The sequence below is a fragment of the Chrysemys picta genome, chromosome 13, assembly GCF_011386835.1.
Source record: "Chrysemys picta bellii isolate R12L10 chromosome 13, ASM1138683v2, whole genome shotgun sequence".
NCBI classification, from domain to species: Eukaryota; Metazoa; Chordata; order Testudines; family Emydidae; genus Chrysemys; species Chrysemys picta.
Window position 1 is genome coordinate 16,520,647 of NC_088803.1, and position 21,000 is coordinate 16,541,646.

General features: G+C 40.6%; 1 protein-coding gene and 1 pseudogene across 2 annotated transcripts in view; both read right to left on the bottom strand.

Moving 5' to 3' along the window:
* The window catches only part of LOC101931368 (olfactory receptor 10C1-like), a 57,230-nt gene that overhangs the window by 22,017 nt on the left and 14,213 nt on the right, over positions 1–21,000 (bottom strand). The window lies entirely within an intron of this gene.
* On the bottom strand, positions 11,262–12,127 carry LOC103306795 (olfactory receptor 5A1-like; annotated as a pseudogene).

Consider the following 21,000-nt stretch of genomic DNA (forward strand, 5'->3'; position numbering starts at 1 on the left):
CACAGAGCTGAGGTTGGGAAGGAGGGCCATCTCTCCCCAGCAGCCACAGCCCTGGAACTGGGGAAAGCTGCCTCTTTCTCTGGCTGCCACAGCCCTGCACGTCCCAAATTCCCCTCATCCCCTCTTCTCATCCCAATGCCCCCTCCCACCCCCTTCCTATTTCTCCCAAGGCCACCACCTCATATGTGTGTCTTCTCCAGGGTCCAGGCACATAATTAATGGAGCCACGCCTGCACAGCTCCACTAATTAGGTGGGTGGCCCTTCATTCTCTTGTGTGCGACTGCCCAGGCATGAACCTTAGAGGGAAATATCCACAGACCACCTGAAATGGAACTTGCAGACCACTGGTGGTCCATGGACCACAGTTTGGGAACCTGTTTTAGAACATCCAATCTTGATTTAAAAATTGCCAGTGATGGAGAGAGAATCAACTACGGATCTTGGTAAATTGTTCCAATCGTTAATTACACTCACTATTAAAAATGTACGCCTTATTTCCAATCTGAATTTGTCTATTTCCAACTTCCCACCATTGGATGGTGTTAGACCTCAGTCTGCTAGATTGAAGAGACCATTATTAAATATTTGTTCCCCTTGTAGATACTTATAAATTGTAATCGTGTCACCCCTTCACCTTCTATTTGTTAAGGTAAATAGATTGATCTCCTTGAGCTTTTCACAATAAGGTGTGTTTTCTAATCCTTTAATCATTCTTGTGGCTCTTCTCTGAACCCTCTCCAATTTATCAATATTCTTCTGAAATTATGGGCATCAGAACTTGATACAATTTTCTGGCAGCGGTCACACCAGTGGCCTATATAGTGGTAAAATAACCACTCTACTCCTACTTGGCATTCCCCGTTCATGCATCCTAGGATTGCATTAGCTCCGGGGATGCATAAATAATCCCACCCTCACTTTTCAATATGCAATTCTCCCTGACTGTATGATCGGTTGTTTTACACCATAAATCATGAAGTTTAACACATCCCCCACAGTGGTGAGAGCTAGATGCTTCCAATGAAGGAACAAGAGACTCTAATTTACACCAGTGTGAGTGAGAGGAAAATGAACCCAATTGACTCCAGTGGAGTTACTCCTGATTTACACCTCATGAGTGAGAAAAGATTCAGCTCACTTGCTTCTAATGAGTCATTACAAAATAAGGCATGGCTCCAAAGGGTTTAGACACAGTTTTTAATGCACATATTTTTCCTTCAGTTTAAGTCAAGGACATTGATCTCTGTCATGAATTTTCATGACAAGATGAGTGATGTAATATCTTTTATTGGACCAACTTCTTCAGCTCTGTGTAAGCGCGAAAGCTTGTCTTTCTGACCAATAGAAGTTGATCCAATAAAATGTATTATCTCACCCACCTTGTCCCTCTAATATCCTGGCTACAACAACACTGCATACATTAGTTTTTTATGACAGCTACAGCTGATTTATATGAAGGAGTCAGAGGACAGGCCGACGTGTTATTTTTTTTCTGCCTCTTTACACACCTAAATACCTTTGGACATCTGGACCTCATTGAAATTCAAGGGGAATTGGATGCCTATTTTCTTTTGTCATCTTTGGAAATCCCAGTATGGACTCTGGTGGATGCTGAAATATAGGAGTGATAAAAAGGTTACCGGAGGGAGGGAGGCAGGCAGGCAGGCAGGGATAGCTCAGTTGTTTGAACATTGGCTTCCAAAACCCAGGGTTGTGAGTTCAATCCTTGAGGGGGCCACTTGGGGATCTGGAGCAAAATTAGTACTTGGCCCTGCTAGTGAAGGCAAGGGGCTAGACTTGATGACCTTTCAAGATCCCTTCCAGTTCTAAGAGATGGGATATCTCCATTAATTATTATTACCTTTAAGAATGATGGGAGTAATACTGAAACACTGGTCTGATACCTTCACTCAGTATTGCAGAGACCGTTTCCATGGCCTGTTTGAAATTCCCACCTGCTTCTGATGTTTCAGTTCTCTCAGGAAGGAGACCTGGTTTGTTCTCTTGCATTGTATGTTTTGCATTGTGTACACAGTGCCAGGAAATGAGTGTCTTTCTTAACTCACTAGTGAGCCTTCCTGTATGAAGATGAATCTCCCTTGGCTCCTTTGCTGCTGGACTTTTCAAATTAATAACAAGGGGACTGTTAATAACATGTCTATTCTCTAGACAGTGCAAACAGCATGGGGATTAGATTTCAGATCTCAAGGGGCAAGTAAAAAAAGAGGAGAGCATGGCTAAGATCAAAATCCCCATATACTCTCAAACACACATTTTATGCTTTGTGTAGAGGTTGTTGAAGTGGTATGAATTTTTTTGAGAGACAGGAAGGGGTTATTCCAATTTTTCATTAAATGTGAAATGTTAATAAAAATAAATCACAGAAGCATAGAATCATAGAATATCAGGGTTGGAAGGGACCTCAAGAGGTCATCTACTCCAACCCCCTGCTCAAAGCAGGACCAATTCCCAACTAAATCATCCCAGCCATGGCTTTGTCAAGCCAGGCCTTAAAAACCTCCAAGGAAGGAGACTCCACCACCTCCCTAGGTAACGCATTCCAGTGCTTCACCACCCTCCTAGTGAAATAGTGTTTCCTAATATCCAACCTGGACCTCCCCAACTGCAACTTGAGACCATTGCTCTTTGTTCTGTCATCTGCCACCACTGAGAACAGCCGAACTCCATCCTCTTTGGAACCCCCCTTCAGGTAGTTGAAGGCTGCTATCAAATCCCCCCTCATTCTTCTCTTCTGGAGACCAAACAATCCCAGTTCCCTCAGCCTCTCCTCATAAGTCATGTGCTCCAGACCCCTAATCATTTTTGTTGCCCTCCGCTGGACGCTTTCCAATTTTTCCACATCCTTCTTGCAGTGTGGGCCCAAAACTGGACACAGTATTCCAGATGAGGCCTCACCAATGTCGAATAAAGGGGAATGATAACGTTCCTTGATCTGCTGGCAATGCCCCTACTTATACAGCCCCAAATGCTGTTAGCCTTCTTGGCAACAAGAGCACACTGTTGACTCATATCCAGCTTCTGGTCCACTGTGACCCCTAGGTCCTTTTCTGCAGAACTGCTACCTAGCCATTCGGTCCCTAGTCTGTAGCAGTGCATGTTCATGAAAAGTTCATCTGATTTTTCCAACTGAAAATCTCAACTTTACCAACATTGGTGAAAAGATTACTAGAAATTTGATGGGGGAAAAGGATGATTTTTCCACACCAATTTGAAATTCTCACCTTTAGTCACTGTCCGAGAGCTAGAGCCACAAAGAGGACATAGACACAACTTTGTTTGTGACTGTGCTATGTCAGCTAATGGAATCCACAGGCCTGAATTTGTTGTCCAGTCTCACAATACAATGCCTGGGGAGAGATGGCATTAAAAAAACAATATGCTGGCTGTGGCGCCACCTAACCAGCCAATGGGAAATGGCCAGGATAGGGGTGTGACCTAAGTCTCCTCCCCAAATTGAGTTAGGTTCCCAAGTCTGGGCTGCCGAGAGGCATTTCGCTCCATTCAGAATTTACAGGCAGCATCTCTCTCCTTGAGTTAAGCTCCTACACCTTTTCTCACAGCACATCGGAAGCAGAAAAGTTTGTAGAATAATAGAATCATAGAAGAATAGGGTTGGACGAGACCTCAAGACGTTATCTAGTCCACCCCCCTGCTCAAAGCAGGACCAACCCCAATTAAATCATCCCAGCCAGGGCTTTGTCAAGCTGGGCCTTAAAAACCTCGAAGGATGGAGATTCCACTTCCTTTCTAGGTAACCCATTCCAGTGCTTCACCACCATCCTAGTGAAATAGTGTTTCCTAATATCTAACCTAGACCTCCCCCACTGCAACTTGAGACCATTGCTCCTTGTTCTGTCATCTGCCATCACTAAGAACAGTCTAGCTCTATCCTCTTTGGATACCCCTTCAGGTAGTTGAAGGCTGCTATCAAATTCACCCTCACTTTTCTCTTCTGCAGATTAAATAAGCCCAGTTGCCTCAGCCTCTCCTAAATCATGCGCCCCAGCCCCCTAATCATTTTTGTTGCCCTCCACTGGATTCTCTCCAATTTGTCCACAGCCTTTCTCTAGTGGTGGGGGGGGGCGGGCAAAACTGCATACAGTACTCCATATGTGACCTCACCAGTGCCAAACATAGAGGAATAATCACTTCTCTCAATCTGCTGGCAATGCTCCTACTAATGCACCCCAATATGCTGTTAGCCTTCTTGGCAACAAGGGAACACTGTTGACTTATAACCAGCTTCTCATTCACTGTAATCGACAGTTCTGCAGAACTGCCGCTTAGCCAGCCAGTCCCCAGTCTGTAGCAGTGCATGGGATTCTTCTGTCTGAAGTGCAGGACTCTGCACTTGTCCTTGTTGTCATCAGATTTCTTTTGGACCAATTCTCCAATTTGTCTAGGGTACTCTGGACCCTATCCCGATTCTCCAGCATATCTACCTCTCTCCCCAGTCATCTGCAAACTTGCTGAGGGTGCAATCCATCCCACCATCCAGAACATTAATGAACAAAACCGGCCCCAGGATACCAGCTGCCAACTAAAAATTGAGCTGTTGATCACTACCCGTTGAGCCCGGTGATCTAGGCAGCTTTCTATCTACCTTATAGTCCATTCACCCAATCCATACTTCTTTAGAATACTGTGGGAGACCGTATCAAAAGCTTTGCTGAAGTCAAGGTATATAAAGTCACTTGTGCCCCCTTATAACCTTTACCTCAGTGTTTAGGGGACTCGGCTGGGTGAACCTGATTTAACTCTCTCCTCTGTTTAATGGGCAAAAAATATTTGAAGTTAGGTCTCCCACTGTAACACACCTCAGGTCACATAAAGCTGTGAGTCAACTTGTTACCCCCTGCCTTCACTGTGAGGGAGTCTTGCCCCTTATGTCTATTTGTTAGCTCCCTAACATCACCATCCCATCAGTCACTCACACCCTTTACTCTCTCTGGGCTACCCCAGCCCTGTCTTGGCCTTTCAGATTGATTCTAGATGCACCCTGAGTCTCGTCAAAGTGTCCCCTGTGGTATACATTCCCTGAACACAGAAGACTGGCAGGAATCCCAGATCCCCTGTTCCCAACAGTGTGCCACACCTTACAAGTTTTACCGTAGGCCTCCGCTCCTGTTTTATGCACAGCCCCTGAGTTCGGTTATAAAACAAAAGGAAATTTTATTAAGAAAGAATAGAGGTTCAAATAAAAAGTATTGTAAAGAAATAGAGGTTCAAATAAAAACCATTGGAAGAAACAGTCACATTTGAAACATCATAACATGCATTCTAGTGCCTAAACTTAACTAACTAGTTATCTTCCCATCTAAAGAAGTTTTTCTCACCCAAAGTTATTTCCAGGGATTTCAAACACACCTGGATGAGGTCCCTTTTTCATGAAGAAAACCCTTTTTCAATTTGCTTTCTAGGTGAAGGATGCCAGGATGTTTGACTGCACCCCCAAATATACCAAAACACACCTTTGATGTCCACCTGATAGTAGGGTTCCCCCCATTGTTTATCTCTTCCTGTTAATCTACTTCTGAAATTTCCAACAGCATTTGCATTAGCATTTGACTCGGGATACTAACAGACTCCTGTTGTAAGACATACAATACACAATGGTACATCAAGGAGATCCATGTCTCCCACTCCTGTCAGGATAAATTTGTCTAAAGACACACTACATTTGAGTGACCTGTTTTTAACCACAGACCTGCAGAACAGAATTTTCAGCTTTTATATATAACTCATCAGGTATTTTCTGTGCATAAATCTCACACTAATTATTATGTCCGGTGTGAAACAGGCTTTTGGTAGAGGTATTCTGTTGATCCCATTGGACTCCTGTACTGCTGTGTGCCCTGCCAGTTGTTCATTAAGAGGTATTTGGGTCACATTCTCGTTCCAAGAGACAGCATACAGCTACAGCATATGCTGGAGGAGATGTTTCTTACCTCTCCTGTTGAACCTGTTATACTGCATGCAAATAATTAAATAGTTATTGGAGCTGGAGGACTAGAATGTGGGTCTCCTACATTCCAGTTGAGGGCACTAGCCATAGGTCTGGAGAGTCATTCTCATTTTTTCAGACCTAATGAATATTTAATTATTTATTAATACATCATCACTCCTCCATGATCAGCACTGGCTATGTACTGGATTTCAAAGGCTAGTTATGGACTATAAAGGCTTACATGGCCTGAGACCTGCCTCTTGGCACACTTGATGAGTGAAATCCAACCCCATGAAGAGGATGAAGAGAAGCCTATGCATGAATTAAGCTCCTCTTGTGGTAGGTCTGCGCTGCAGTCAGAGCTGTGACTGCAGCATGTGTAGACCTAGACAAACTAGCTTTAATCTAGTAATACAGCAAAATATAAAATTTCCAATACATTTTTGGAATGTGTTCAGGAGAACGTATTGTTTCAGAAAGAGGAAGAAGTCACTGGTTCAAAGGGAAGGGAGCCATTTTACACTTGCTTCTGACCATCAGGGAGGAATTGGTTGTGAATCTGAAGGTGAACAGCAATTTTGGAAGAAAATGATCATGAAATGAAAGATTCATGACTGTAATGAAAAGAAGGGGTGACAGCAGCAGAATAAGGATAATGGAGTTCCAAAAGCACACTTTAACAAACTCAGAGAACTGGTAGTTATGGTCCCATAGGACAGAAAATCTAAGGGAATTCAGGAGATCTGGCAGTTTCTCAAGAAGACAGTACTGAAGGCAGAACTGCAAACTCTCCCAATGTGAAGGAAAGATAGGAATTAAAATAAGAGGCCAATATAGCTCTGTAAGGAGCCCTTTAATTATGTGAAACCCAAAACTAAATCCTACAAAAAGTGGAAACATGGCTGAATTGATAAGAATGGGTACAAAGAATAATGTAAGCATGTAAGGACAAAATCAGAAAGGCTAAGGCACAAAGTAAGTTACACCAAGCAAGGGACATAAAAAGCACTAAGAAGAGGTTCTTTAAATACATTAGTAGCAAGAGAAAGATGAAGAAGTGTGAAGATCCTCTGCTTGGCGGGGAAGGAGAGCTAATAACACTGGTTTACAATTTTTGAGAAGTTGTCTGCTTCAGAGATAAAATGTGCTATTTATTATGTATTTTGATGTGCTGAATTCAAATATGACAATTAAAACAACTGATTGGCTACTGTTTCTAAGATATTTAAGTTTTTACATTTTATGTCTATGTATATTGTGTAGATAGTAGAGTTTTAATCATAAATTGTAAACCTAGGTCTTTTCATGTGTTTATGGTTGCTTTACATGATAATAGTTCACCTGTCCTGTTTATGTAATACTTTAAAAATCAGCAAAAGGGTTATATAAATAAAATTTATTATGAAACAAAAGTCAACAAACTATTATGTACATAGTTTAGTCCTGTTCAGTGTCTACTCGGTGCTTCTTGGCTTGTCTCTTGTATTCATTAAATGGAGCATCTCTTGTCACTGTCCAGCAATAGTTTTCAAGCATTGATGGGCTCCATTTGCCCTGATAGCATTTCTCCATTGTTGCAATGTCCTGGTGAAATCGCTCGCCATGCTCGTCGCTCACTGCACTGCAGTTCGGTGGAAAAAAATCTAGATGAGAGTGCAAAAAATGCATCCTTAGTGGCATGTTGCAACCAAGGCTTTTGTATGCCTTGAGGAGGTTTTCCACCAACAACCTGTAGTTGTCTGCCTTGTTGTTTCCGAGAAAATGTATTGCCACTAACTGGAAGGCTTTCCATGCCGTCTTTTCCTTGCCACGCAGTGCATGGTCAAATGCATCATCTCGAAGAAGTTCACGAATCTGAGGACCAACAAAGACACCTTCCTTTATCTTAGCTTCACTTAACATTGGAAATTTTCCATGGAGGTACTTGAAAGCCGCTTTTGTTTTGTCAATGGCCTATGATAAAGTTCTTCATCAGACTCAGCTTGATGTGTAAGAGTGGTAACAAAATCTTCCTTGATTCAACAAGTGGTGGATGCTGAACACTTTTCCTCCCAGGCTCCAATGACTGTCGGAGTGGCCAATCTTTCTTGATGTAGTGGAAATCTCTTGCACAACTATCCCATTCACAGAGAAAACAGCAGTACTTTGTGTATCCAGTCTGCAGACCAAGCAAGAGAGCAACAACCTTCAAAATGCCACAAAGCTGCCACTGATATTGGTCATAGTTTATGCACCTCAAAAGTTGTTTCATGTTGTCATAGGTTTCCTTCATATGGACTGCATGACCAACTGGAATTGATTGCAAAACATTGCCATTATTCAGTAAAACAGCTTTAAGACTCGTCTTCGATGAATCAATGAACAGTCTCCACTCATCTGGATTGTGAACGATGTTAAGGGCTGCCATCACACCATCGATGTTGTTGCAGGCTACAAGATCACCTTCCATGAAGAAGAATGGGACAAGATCCTTTTGACGGTCACAGAACATGGAAACCCTGACATCACCTGCCAGGAGATTCCACTGCTGTATTCTGGAGCCCAACAGCTCTGCCTTCCTCTTGGGTAGTTCCAAATCCCTGGCAAGGTCATTCAGTTCACCTTGTGTTATGAGGTGTGGTTCAGAGGAGGAGGATGGGAGAAAATGTGGGTCCTGTGACATTGATGGTTCAGGACCAGAAGTTTCATCCTCTTCCTCGTCTGACTCAAGTGAGAATGATTCTGGTGCATCAGGAACCAGCAGTCCTTTTCCGTGGGGTAATGGGCGTATAGCTGATGGAATATTTGGATAATGCACAGTCCACTTTTTCTTCTTTGACACACCTTTCCTAACTGGAGGCACCATGCAAAAGTAACAATTGCTGGTATGATCTGTTGGCTCTCTCCAAATTATTGGCACTGCAAAAGGCATAGATTTCCTTTTCCTGTTCAACCACTGGCGAAGATTTGTTGCACAAGTGTTGCAGCATATGTGTGGGGCCCACCTCTTGTCCTAATCTCCAATTTTGCAGCCAAAATAAAGGTGATAGGCTTTCTTAACCATAGTGGTTATACTGAGCTTTTGTGATGCAAAAGTTACTTCACCACAAACATAGCAGAAGTTATCTGCACTGTTCACACAAGTACGAGGCATCTCTGCTCACTTTGGCTAAACAGAAATGTTCCCCTTTGCAAAATCAAACACTGACAAATAAGAGAGCACGACACTGTATGATTTCTAGAGCTGATATAGGGCAATTTGTTCAGCAGAGTGATGTAAGCTTCGTTATGATTGCATCATCCGTGACTTCTAGGAATAACATGATGCAATTCATATCATGTATGACACAATACCAGCATCAGATTGCATCATTCATTGTTTTGCCTAAAAAGCAAGTGCTGTCCAAACACAGTCATAGATTTATTCATAGATCCAGTCAAAGATGTCTTTTAGTCATTTCTGGTTTAAATTGAGATTCCTTCCCTTTATAACACACTTATCCTCCGCCATTCCCAAGTCAAGGGTCATATATACTGACCCAATAGCATATCTTGAAAACTAGAGCCAATCAACAATTTTAAGCATCATTTTCGTTCTCAGTGACCCAGAATTAGTAAAGTTTGACTACTTTTATTTCAGAAGCATTTTGGCTGTAGAGTAGTGTAACTGATGACATCAAGAAGGCTGAAGTGGTTAATGTTTATTTTGTTTCAATCTTCACTAAAAAGGTTAATAGTCAGTAAATACTCTACACAATATTAACAACAAGGGGGAAGGAACACAATTGATAATAGGGAAAGAACAGAATAAACAATATTTAGATACGGTAAATTTACTCAGGTCGGTAGGGCCTGAGGAAATCAATCCTATTGTACTTAAGGAACTATCTGAAGCAACCTTGGAACCATTAGCAATATCTTCAAGAACTTACTGATCATGACTGAGATCCCCGAGGACTGGAGAAGGGCAAAAATAGTATATAGCTTTAAAAATGGGGGAGAGGGGGAGAAGACCTGAAGAATTATAGGCCAGTCAGCCTAACTTTGATACCTGGAACAACAAATTATTTGATTACTGGAACAACAAATTATTACACAATTTATAAGCACCTAGAGGATAATAGGGTTATAAGAAATAGCCAGCATGGATTTGTCAAGAACAAATAATGATAAACCAACCTAATTTTGTTCTTTGACAGTGTTACTGGCCTAGTGGATGGTAGGAAGCAGTAAATATAATATATGTTGATTTTAGTGAGGCTTTTGATACAGTCCCACATGACATGCTCATAAGCAAACTGGGAAAATGTGGTTTAGATGAAATTACTGTAAATTACTGGGTGCACAACTGGTTGAAAGACCATACTCAAAGTGTAGTTATCAATGGTTCACTATAAAACTCGAAGGGTGTATCACTGGAGTCCTGCAGGGCTAAGTCCTGGGTCTGGTAGTACTTGATATTTTAATTAATGACTTAGATAATGGAGTCCAGAGTATTCTTATAAAATTTGTAGATAACATCAAGCTGAAAGGGATTGCAAGCACTTTGGAGGACAGGATTAGAATTGAAAACAACCATGGCAAATTAGACAATTGGTCTGATATCAACACGATGAAATTGAATAAAGGAAAATGCAAAGAACTATACTGAGGAAAGAAAATGAAATGCACAGGTATAAAATAGGTAATAACTAAGCAGTATTACTGTTGAAAAGTATCTGGGTGTTACAGTAGATCACAAATTGAATAGGAAAGGATATAAACCTGGATCTGCCACCTCCCATGTGGGTGCCCTAACCACTGGGATATGGGATATCCTGATGTGAGTCTCAGTGACTCCTGCCCATGCCTCAGTCTCCCTTTGTGAAATGAGCCATTGACTCCACTATTTTTAATCAATATTATTAAAAACTCTAGCGATTTTATTATGGATGAATTCAAAAAGATAATACAGATATAAAATAGGGTTCTCAACAAAATTAGTCTGACAAATGCAATTAATAGACAAAGAGATTATTTTTAGAAAATTGACCAGATCCCCATCTTTTTCTAAATTGGCCATGGTTCCATTGAAGACAGTGGGCCAGATTAAATAGAGAAAAAGAGAGGAATATGTGAATGACTCTTCAGCCTGGTGCTTCTAGTATTCACTCTGGATGCAGGAGAACAAGAATCCAGTTCCCCCTAGATCCAGTGACTCTTGTACCACTGGGGATGTGACCTACTGAAGTTAAAGGAGCCACACTGATTTAGACCAACAAAGGATTTGTCCCAAAGTGTAAGCCGACACCTGAGCCCAGAATCCCCAAAACACTAGCTATCCACAGTTCTATGGTCTCTGCTTAAAACATAAAATAACCAATAGTACTTGAGAAACTTGTATTTCCCCAACATTTTCCCTACAGCTGTTTTCGCCTCTCTGTTTTTCAAGCTGTAGATGATGGGGTTTAACATGGGGGTCAAGATGCTGTACTGGACAGAGAACATTTTATCCAGAGCCACGGAGGAGACTGAGCTGGATTTTGTGTACCTGAAAGAAGCTGTCAGGTAGAATACACCAAGCACAATCAGGTGGGAGCTGCAAGTGGAAAAGGCTTTATGCCTGCCCTCCGCAGAGCGTATCCTCAGGATGGTGGAGATGATGTGACTGTATGAGATCAGGGTGAGGAGGAAGCAGCTTGATCCAAGTATTACCACAAATGTAAGCAGCACCATTTGATTAGTGAAGGTGGTAGTGCAGGACATTTTCAATAGAGGAGGGAGCTCACAGCTGAAATGGCTGATTTGATTGGGCCCACAGAAATGCAACTTGAGGGCAAAACAGCATTAATCATGGCATCTAAGAAGCTGATGGTCCATGCACCAGTCACTAGCTGAACACAGATCCCTTTGTTCATTGTCTCCATGTAACGAAATGGGTCACAGATGTCAGCATAGAGGTCAGATCCCATGGCTGAGAGAATGAAAATTTCAGTACCAGCTGAGAGGATGATGATAAAGAACATCTGGGCAATGCAGCCACTGACAGAAATAGTTTTTTGCTCTGCTAAGAAGTTTGTCAGCATATTAGGTACCCTGACTGAGGAATAGCAGATATCAACAAAGGATAAATGAGCCAGGAAGAAGTACATGGGAGTGTGGAGTTGAGGATCAGACCTTATCACCAAGATGATCATCATGTTTGCCAAAAGAGTGATTAAATAAATAACTAAAAACACCAGGAAGAGGAAAATCTGCATCTGTGGGTCACTGGAAAGTCACAAGAGAATAAATTTGGTCACTGTGATTTGATTTTTCATTCACATGTATTCAGGAACACACATTTTACCAGAGATTCTTAGGAGATTCTTTTATCTGATTAAAATTAAATGCAGAACAGGAAAAAAAAGAGAGAAAATAAATGTGGAAGAATGTCAGCACTACTGGGAGGAAACCTTGTCTGAGCATGTACAGCATAATCAGCTGACTGGATTAAAAATGTTGGAGAAAAAAATTACAAATCACACCATAGAGGAATGCATGGAAAGATGAGAGAAAGAAATAGATGAGGTACTGAGAGGAATGAAAAATTGGAAAAAACCCGGACCAGATGGGATGCATGGATGCTGGCTGAAATGCCTTAATCTCACCATGATGATTTACTTGAACTTAGTAAATGTTAGAGGAATGGATGTCCAATGTGGATGGTGACAGGGACCATTTTCCTTGTAGAAAATGAAGACCGTTATTGCAATTCTATGAATTATAGACCAATCACATATTGACCAACTATATGGAAATTTCTAACAACAATTCTGTCCAAGAAGATGTGGATAGTGTCAGCTTGCAATGGAATGCTGCCTGCTGAGCAAAAAGACTCCACAGCAGTGTTCATTTCAGCTGTGAGGAAGACAACATGGAGTCAGGTGGTAAGGAGGCTCCATGCTCTTTCTTCCTCTACTGGTGCTTGCTGAAATCCAAATTGTTCTGTTACTTGCCATTTCCTCTTCCTGCTGCCTTCAGTGTCCTATTTAGTACTTATATGTAACTGGAGGTAAACACACATTACTTTGTTTTCGATAGACCTGTTTATCAAATCCCTCTGACATGCTTGGTTTACATACATTTTAGTCATAATCCCAATATATATTGAGAACTCTTACAACACAACATGTACATACATTACACAAGGATATTAATGACCAGTGAATTATTAGATTTCAAATGGTACCTTACAAGGCATATTTTGTACAAAGATTATTACAAGAGTGCATAGGTTGAGAATACAGGGTGAGTAGGTTCATGACTACCAGAAAGGATAGGACAGTATCATATGTTCATGGATCATTAAGACACTGAAAATGCATAAGTTTCTTCCAAAGATCATTTCCCTGCCACAGCAACAGCAATCTATGGTTAACCAGAACACTCAACTCTACTGGAAAGGACTCTCATAGATGAGGTCCAAATTAAAACAGAAATATTTCAAGGGGATTCTTTATTACCTGTTTTGTTGATAGTAGAGATTCTGCTGCTGGCAAGGATGCTCTGTGATATAAACTGTGGTTATCATGTCAGCAAAAAAGGACAGTTAGTTAAACATGTTTTAGTCACAGATGGTCTTAAATTACAGGTAGGGTCACAAAATGAGCTAATACGATTTATGACAAGTAGAAAGTGTGGTGAAGATATAAAACTATGGGTTTGGTTGGCTAACTGTGCATCAGCATCTGCAAAGATAGGCAAACGTAGTTAATGAATGTGCTATGCCAGATATATCTCAGCATACCCCCTACCAATATCTTGGAACCAAAGAACAGTAGTAGTTAAAACGTAAGGAAGCAAAGAAAAAGTGTGGAAAGACTATTACAGATGTATAAGAGCTACTCTAAGGGCAAAACTCAAATGAAAGAATTTGACGCAAACTATTAATAAGTGTGCAATGCCTGCAGTACAGCACATTGTTGGAGTGATCAAGTGGAACCAAGGGGAGAAGAAAAAAAATTAACATGCAAACAAGACAGCTGCTGGCAATGCATGCAGTAATATTGGTGAAGTCATGGACAGCATGGACAGCCAGTGTTGTGATGAAGGAACAGTTCTGCTGTCTATGGAGGAAGCAATTAAGAATGAAGAACATAATATCAAAATATATGAGGAGGCTGACAGAGTAAATACCATCTTGTTATAATAACAATGCAATAACCAGTGATGACTGAGTAGCCTCTCAGACCAAAAAAGCATGAAAGAAAAGACAAAGCATATTGGGGGGAGAAAAGGTTCACAAGGTTTACAGAGAAATGAATTCACAGACAGTGGTGGTGAGATTGAACCCATTACTGATAGAAGATTAAGAAACACATGGTTTGTAGAAGGATACCTCAAAAGAGCGAAATAGGGCTTCACTATAAGGGAACAAGAGCAGCCCTTAATGCTTAATTATGTAAGAAGCAAAACTGAGTGACAGAACTGCTCCCTGAACTGCAGAATGTATTCTGAAAATAAAGAGGTGGTGGAACACGTGTTGAGCAACTACAACAGCCTGTCTGGGAGAGAATATATGGAGACCCAGTGAGGTTGCCATGTGTCTACACTGGAGTATGGTTTTAACTGGCAAGTATAGATTTAACTAATCCATGTGCTGTTATGAACAGCAAACTGAAAGACTTCAGAGAGTGAAGAGGCTAAGTTCTTATGCAACCTGTCAATTGTCACAGACCAACAGCTGCAGTCAAACAGGCTAGATATGGTTATAGAAAAGCAGACATACAAGCTCATGTTAATTGACATTGCTATACTAGGAGACAGAAATATCATAAAAAAAAAACCAAAGAAAGATGGTGAAGTATGAAGAACTCTGACACGAAGAGGAACAGTTATGGAAAACTAGAAAAAAGAATATCCCAGTGATTTTTGGAATACTTTGAGCGATGTGTAAGGGTATGAATGAGTAGTTCAAGAACATGTTTGGAGTGTAAGACATCATCGTCAATGACCTCCAGTAGAAAGTTCTCTTGTGCACTATGAGAATGTTAAGGAATGTCAAAGGAGAACAAGTGCATCTGAGTATCTAATATGCAGGAGCTCTGCAGAGGGGTTAACAAAACTCCCCACTATAGAGTAGGTTTGGGGTCAGGATTGATTGGTGACTTATAGGGATACATTTTGGACAGTAGCTTTCCTTTTTTTATACTTAATGGTCTTGCATATTGTGAAAGGCATTTGTTTAAAAAATCCACTTATGTAATATTGAGGGAAAATAATAAAAATCATAACAAATGAATGTGCCAAGGCACTCTGACAAGATTTTAAAAAGAGGGGTCTGACAAAGTTAATGAGATTTTTGTTCCTCTGTCATTTAAACTGCTTTGCAAATTCAACCTAATGGGACTTTTGAGTCGGGTTCCTGAATGTCTGAATTACAAGCTATTCACACATAAGAGAATCTCTCCTGCCCTCATGGAAGTCAGCTGCTACTTAGAAATTGTTTTTTAGTGGAAATGGGAAAGAAGTTAATGTTCTGCCCAATGTCATCTATATTTAATCCCTTACTCTCCCAGAGAGAAACTACATCTTTTTCCCATCATCAGTTTATCAAACATGGGAGCAGACGGATGTACCTTGCACTGCAACCTACATGATTACAAAGGCAGATTCTGTGAAAAGTGAAATCAAAATCTAATGGCATTCTCCAGAGAATGCCCTGCCCCATTGCCTACTCACCACCCAACACACACACACACAAACACATTCATTCCAAAACCAGGAACTCCTGCCAACACACATGTCATAAATATAAAGGGAAGGGTAACCACCTTTCTGTATACAGTACTATAAAATCCCTCCTGGCCAGAGGCACAAAATACTCTTACGTGTAAAGGGTTAAGAAGCTCAAGTAACATGGCTGGCACCTGACCAAAAGGACTAATAAGGGGACAAGATACTTAAAAATCTATGGAACGGGGGCTTTGTTCTGTCTGTTCCGTGTGGCTTTTGCCGGATACAGATCAAAGAAGTAAGCAATCCAACTCCTATAGAGTTAGTAAGTATTTAGCAAGGAAATGTGTTAGATTATCTTTTGTTTTGGCTTGTGAATTTCTCTGGTGCTGGGGGGAATGTGTATCCCTGTTTTTTTCTTTTTGTAACTTTAAGGTTTTGCCTAGAGGGAAACCCTCTGTGTTTTGAATCTGATTGCCTGTGAAATTATCTTCCTGAAGGGTTAAAATCCATGTGCATTTTATATAACAACCTGGTATATGGATTGTGCCAGCTCTTTTTCAGACCCGAAGTCCAGAGTTTGGTTAAGAGACCAGAGGCCTAGCTAATAGTGATTAGCTAAGAGAAAGCAGAATGAACAAGATAACATTGTCTTTGCTAAAATATGCTTGGTCAGTAGAAATGGCAGATGTTGAAGCAATAACTGAATAATTATGTTTCATTCAATGTTTCAAATTGAACAAAGGATCCCTGTTCCGATTGTGTTTCTCCTGAAGGGAAAACAGTCTTCCCACAGATCCAGCCTTGAGGTTATGAAAATTGGCACATGTCAGTATAATGATATGGCATCCTTCCACCTCTCTTCCAAGGGATAAATGCCCTGCCTTAAGACATAAAGGAGACAATCTGTATTAACATATCCTTTCACTGTTTCTTTGCTTTAACCCCTAGGAATGTACCTGTTGGACAATCAAAGGAGTTGCTCCATTCCTATGGACCCCAAATCAGAATTCAACATATATATATTTTATACTAATAACATTTTATCAAAGTATTAATTAAATGTTAACTTGCTAACTTGAGACCATGGGCGGAGACATTATGTAACCTTTTTAACCATTGGCTACTGTGCTATCTTGTCTTGCTGCAAAACCTATCCCGGGGTGTGGAACTGCCTACCCGGTCACTTTCCCCCGCCCATGGTAAATCTATATATTCCATTGTAATCAATTGATTGACAGTGTCTCTGAGCCTGATAAGCCAGGTGACACTCCGCCAGCGCTGTGTGTAATAAACCCCTATGCTTTGACCTCTACACGGTGTGGATTTATGTCCTTCACTTCCATTCTAATCTTATAGAGGTACTCCTTTCACCTTTATTCGTTCTAATAAAGTCTTTTTTTTTTAAGAATCTGATTGATTTTTTTAGTATACTAAAAACCCAAGGGTGGTCTGTGCTCATCTTGTTTATTCTCAAGCCTCCCCAGGAAAGGGGGTGAAGGGCTTGGGGGCATATTTTGGGGAAATAGGACTCCAAGTGGTCCTTTCCCTGATTGTTTGTTTGAATCACTTGGTGGTGGCAGTGTCTACCTAATCCAAGATACAAGGGAGAATTTGTGCCTTGGGGAAGTTTTAACCTAAGCTGGTAGAAATAAACTTAGGGGGTCTTTCATGAGGGTCCCCACATCTGTACCCTAAAATTCAGAGTGGGGAGGGAACCCTGACAACACACTAATTGATCCCAGTTTTCTCCGTGCTGCCTTGAGAAAGAGAGAAAGAGAGAAAGAGAGAGAGAGAGAGTTGTGTAGTTTAAGTAGTCAGTGGGACTCTGCACAGAGACCGACTCCTAGATAAGCGGGGCAGAATCTGGTCCTTTGGAATCAAAAGGATAATACAACATTAAAATGAATAAAAATATGAATCAACTCACCTGCCTCTTAAAAGTGGATCATAACTCTGATGAGAGAGCCTGACCTGTGATTTCCCCTTTTTGTTTTCTTAGTCTCTTTATATATCTATCTATTGATTTGTCTATCTAATTTCTTTATCTGCAACTGGTATACAGCATCTAAGGATGTTCAATATTCTTTACAAGGAGCAATGAGACCCTTCAAGGTGTGCAGAGTTATCAGTGGGAGTGGAGCAAAGACCCTTTCCTTAGCAGACTGAGAGCTGATTTCTTGAGAGATCCCTGAAGTTCACTCACTGTAACAAGCTATTGGTAACAATGTGCTGGGTCAGCCCTTAAGCAACAGCATATGGTTCATAAAAATGAGAGCACTTTGTCTCCGACTATACAAAGAGCCCAAGTGATTTAGTTATCCAATATCAGGGACAGTCAATAAAAGGGCATATATTTGGGCTCTTGTTTGAAAAGCAGTGCAAGGAGATCGACATCAAAATAGCAAATCATTTAATCTTGCTTAGATTCCTGTGAAGATGATAGCCATAGTGTATGATTTCCACAAGAGGGCAGCAGAAGAGAAAACATGGGAAATGCTGAGCCATTCTTGAACTTCACCAATGGATGGACACACAGGTTAAGGAATGAGAAAGGAGTAAATACATTATAAAATGGAAGGGGAAAGTCAGAGGTGAGACAAAGGAGCAGCTATATTGTATACAGCTCGGCAAAATTTTTCATAAAAATAATTTATTCTCTGATAAAAGCAGTTTTGTTCAACCCTGTATTATTTGCAAATGTGACCCCTATTCACCAAATATTTTCATTTTTTTCATTGGGAGATTAAGGGAAATCAGCATGTGTAACTCTAGCAACACCCCCTCCCCAAGTACCTTTAACCATTGGTTAGGGCACTCAGATGTGGGAGACCCTCATTCATGTCCCAACTCTGCCTGCTGTGGAGAAGAGATTTGAAGTTTTGTCTCCCATCTCTTGGGAAAGTGCTTTAATGTCTGGACTATAATGTAGTTTGGGACAGTAATTTCTCAGTCTCTCCCGGTGAAACTGTTCACTCTTTATAAATCAGCAGCACATCAGCTGCAGCAGAGACATGTGGCTACAATGTAGCCATGGTTGGACATAGAATGGATTTCCATCTTGAATGGTCCCTTACAAACCTCCTTCCTTCCACAAGAATTTGCATGGGAGGATTTTGGTTTCTTAAATTCCTCCAAATTGCATCTTCTGTGGTCAGCCTTGTACTCTACTTTTTCATGTCAGATTTATAAACCTTAAGCAGAACAGATTTTTCCTGCCTACTGGACATGACCCTGCCATTGTAGTCCTCTTATCAACAGGTGTAATACCGCAACTTGCGGGAATCGTCTAAGTAGTCCTCATCTGAGACAAAATCAAACTGATGGATGCTAACTATATGCCACCACTTTTGATACTGAAAACCATTTAGTTTCCTCTCCTCTGCTAATTTAATGCCTGTGTTTCTGCTCCATATAACAGAGATTACATCATAATAGGAATCAACTTGCATGTTGAACTTTCATCTCTTAGTTGACATATAGACATCCTGCTGCCCAAACAGAGGCCTTTGAAGGTGCTGAAATGTCAGTGATGCAAGACTGTTCAGACATGTGACCTCTTTGGATATAAAACATCCTGCTGTCAAGAAAGAACCGAGTTTGATAAAACTATTCATCCATTCAACATCATTGCCACCTACATGCATCTAAGCCAGGTTATTTGATTCTGTTTTATAAGAGGGATGCAAACCTTTGGATTTATCACCATAGGGTGTGCTGTTTTTCTCAGCTCCTCTGGCTTTGGGTTTAGCTGGTCTGTTGTCTCTCCAAGTGAGGCAATATCATCCACATATTCAAGTTCCATTGAAGATTAATCTTTAAATTTTTCACCTACTTGGGTGTCATTCCGCCTTGTCGTCAGCGAATGCATTTAAAAGGCTAAATAAGAGAATGCATTCCTGGTACACCCTGATTGTACAGAAAACCAGTCTGTAATGCATTTGTTGACTCTCACATAAGTAAATGTACCATAGTACAGTTCCTCCATTTCACACTGCCCAGGCTACTATGGCTACACTGCTAATTTTAGCATGATGGCTCAAGCTAGTGTAAGTATGGGAAGCACACTCCTAGTTTGTAGTATAGATATAGCCTTAATGGACATGAAGAGACAATTACTTAAAGGCTGAAGCCTGCTGCCATTGGGAAGCAGTAGAATCAGTTTGAACAGAGTGGGTCACAGTGAGAGAACCTGAGTGAGACTTACATGGACACACAGGACAATCTTATATGTCAGACTCTCTTCCTACTCCATCTCCCCATGGCTCAGATATCTGGTCAGGATATCTCTCAGCATTAGGATGAAAAAGTTCCAGGATTCCAGGAGTAAGTGAGGGTGTCAGCCATGATGGTGACGCTCACTGCAGAGGCGAACTTTTTTACCCAAAGTATCTTTATTTAAGAACCCCAAAGGCAGTCATGGCTGCAATAGCCCATCCCCTCATTATTTTGTCCAACAATTAGGCTGAGTTTCTTATACACTGATTTTGATTCAGTGACTTTTTGGTATTATTTATGAGGTATCAGTTTAACACAGTCCATCGGTTATATTAGGAGTCATTTTTGTTTCAACTATTTCAGTCTTTGTGTCTCCCCTTTGAAATTTTTCCATCAACATTTGTTGTTACAGGTTATTGTGACATTTTATGAACTCTCACATTTTTTTTTTACAGCTGAGCTCACAATGTGGGTAAATTTATATGCCCAATTATTACAACATGTATTCAACTCTGCAATCCAACTGTGAAGTTATTTTCCCCAAATTACAGAAGATTATTATTATCATTCCTCTTTGAAGCACGAATGATGTTTGTCTCTGTGCTTTTAAGAAGGAATTGAAGAGAGTATATGCCACAAAGAGCTTAAATATAACCAAGGGTGACACTGGAGAAACCATTTCTTTATTTTTTATAGTACAAGAGGACAAGAAACACTCAAGGAATTACACTGGGGAAGTTCTCTTGCATGTGTTATACAGGAGGTCAGACTAGATTATTAGAATGATCCCTTCTGATCTCTGAAACTATGAGGTTAGTGTCTTGTACAAATATTTGCGATGAAAACAAAAAACCTGTCACACAGGAAATTCCATATTGTGACATTTGTTTTAACTCCGAAATGGGCAAAAAATTTGAAATGTTAAAATTTTTGTGTGATGAAACATTCTAAAATGTTTGGATGCAGAAATGCCAAACATTTCCTTTGGGCATTTTTGATTGAAACAAAACATTTCCTCTTGAAATGTCCATTTCAAATGAAAATTTTCCTTTGGAATGAATATACTGACTTCAAATGACGTTGAGTTGAGTAATTTTATTTTCCATTTAAGAAAAAAATGTCAATCCAAAATGAAGGT